Genomic DNA, 2,618 nt, shown 5'->3' with positions numbered 1-2,618 from the left:
AGTAAATGGGTGCAATTTATTTCCAGGTTTGAATTGCTTCAATTTTGTTCATGTGTCAGCCTAGGCTACCACAGGTTTTTTTTTTTTTTTTTTTTTCACAAGCTTCTTCTCCTTTTTTTTTTTTTTTTTTTTTTTTTGAGACTGAGTCTTGCTTTGTCACTAGGCTAGAGTGCAGTGGCATGACCTTAGCTCACTGCAATCTCTGCCTCCCAGGTTCAAGGAGCTCCCCTGCCTCAGCCTCCCTAGTAGATGGGACTACAGGCATACTGTACCACATTGGGCTAATTTATTGCATTTTTAGTAGAGACGGGGTTTTACCATGTTGGCCAGAATGGTCACGGTCTCCTGACCTTGTGATTTGCCTGCCTTGGCCTCCCAAAGTGCTGGGATTACAGGGATGAGCCACTGTGCCCGGCCAGAAGCTTTTCTAATAGAGTTGAAAAACCTTCATATAACAAAAACCACTCTTCTCTAACCTAAAAATGCAACTTTTCTCTCGTTTACCCAGGTATTGGCTCAAGGAACTTAGAGGCACATGCTCTAGATTCAAGCACTAAATAATTTCCTGAGTTTAATTTTAAAATGCTCTTTGGTTTCTTTTATACTGCGTAGTTAACAGGCAGGCTTTGAGACTGCTTTATCCTCTAGGTGTGCATGTGGTCAGGCATTTTAGAACAAGATGTAGGAGGTAAGCCTTTTCTCCACACTCTGGCTAGAGAGACAGGAAAAAAACTAATGTCTAGAATTTGGGGTGTTAAGGTAGATGGAAAAGGTTTCAAACACTTGGACAGGTGAGAAGGGGACTCTGTAGACAGAAAGTGGAGACGAGCTGAGGAGGCCACTGGTCTCCTGACAAGCTTGTCAAGTTTGTTTCAACATGGAGAGCAAAATCAGATTGACAGACAGTTAACCATCTGGACCAGTTCTCAAATTTTTTCTGTATTACAGCTAAAGAAGTTTGAAATTTACAGAGATCCAAAGTAAAGTAATTTTCTCCTCATATTTCAAATGGGTAAAATGTATTAAGAAAAATAAATGAAGGCCGGGCGCGGTGGCTCAAGCCTGTAATCCCAGCACTTTCGGAGGCCGAGGCGGGTGGATCACGACATCAAGAGATCGAGACCATCCTGGTCAACATGGTGAAATCCCGTCTCTACTAAAAAAAATACAAAAAATTAGCTGGGCATGGTGGTGCGTGCCTGTAATCCCAGCTACTTGGGAGGCTGAGACAGGAGAATTGCTTGAACCTGAGAGGCAGAGGTTGCAGTGAGCTGAGATTGTGCCACTGTACTCCAGCCTGGGTGACAGAGAGAGAGAGACTCCATTTATATATATATCTGACTATACATTTATACATATACACAAAGATTTTTATGAAAAAATGGGTCCCAAATGAATGGGAGTTATCCAAACATGTTAAGAGTTTGAAATAATTTATACCTTTTGTTTCCTTTACTTTGAGTTGTATATTTTATTTTATTTTTTGCCATGCATGCACTGTTTGTATAATCTAACAAATCACAAATTTTATTAGGGAATAAGAGTAATTTTTTTCAGATGAAGGGGATGGTGGTGAGGGGAAGGGCAACTAAGCAGAGAAAGCCCTCCAGAATCAGGCTGGCTTTGGGCACAGCCATGAATCCATGAATAACTCCAGGAAAACTTTTCTGACTTTGCCAACATTATTTTGGTCATTATGCAAAACCACTAAGTTATGTAGATATTCACCTATAATGTGATATATTATCATTGTAATTTAATAATTATTTTATTCTATAGAAAAAGAAATGAGAAAATCATAGATCCCCAAAACCTAGCTGCCCACTGATCACCCAGGGAGTTTTGTTGTTGTTATTTTACTCTGAGACAGAGTTTCACTCTTTCGCTCAGGCTGGAGTGCAGTGGGGTGATTGCTGCTCACTGCAACCTTTGACTCCTGGGCTCAAGCCATCCTCTTGCCTCAGCCTCCTGAGTAACTGGGACTACAGGTGTGTGCCACAACACCAGGCTAATTTTTGTAGTTTTTGTAGAGACGGGATTTCACCGTGTTATTCAGGCTTGTCTTGAACTCCTGGGCTCAAACAATCCACCTGCGTCAGCCTCCTAAAGTGCTGAGATTACAGACATGAGCCACCTCGTCCAGCCCCAGGGAGCTTTCAAAATGACACAAATATCAGAGCTCTACTTGCTGACTCAAGTAGATGAGGTGAGACTTGGAAATCAGCATTTTCACAAACTCCCAGATAATTTTTGTAATTACTCAGGTTTGGAAACCACTGGATCAAGCCAGTGGTTGAAGACTTTTTCCAGCCGTTCCTCTCCCATTTAGATAAACAGATTTCTCACAAAATGAAAACTGAATTGCGTGATCGTCTATGGGTCTCTCAGCTGTCCTGAAGGATTCACACCAGTTGTTTACATTGCTGCCGTGCACTCCATGTTGCTTGACTGTGTAGGCTCAGATCCTGTAAGTAGCTATGAAACATGGGCCTGATCCTTGGGGTAACCTATTTATATACTTCTTGGGGAGACGGATTTACTTTGTAAGTGAAATTTAACAGTTCATAGAAATTCTGACCTCCATGCAGAAGACTTTCTTTTCTTTTTTTTTTTTTTTT

The sequence above is a fragment of the Cebus imitator genome, unplaced genomic scaffold (assembly GCF_001604975.1).
Source record: "Cebus imitator isolate Cc_AM_T3 unplaced genomic scaffold, Cebus_imitator-1.0 Scaffold38, whole genome shotgun sequence".
NCBI lineage: Eukaryota > Metazoa > Chordata > Mammalia > Primates > Cebidae > Cebus > Cebus imitator.
Note: the sequence above shows the minus strand (reverse complement) of the source record.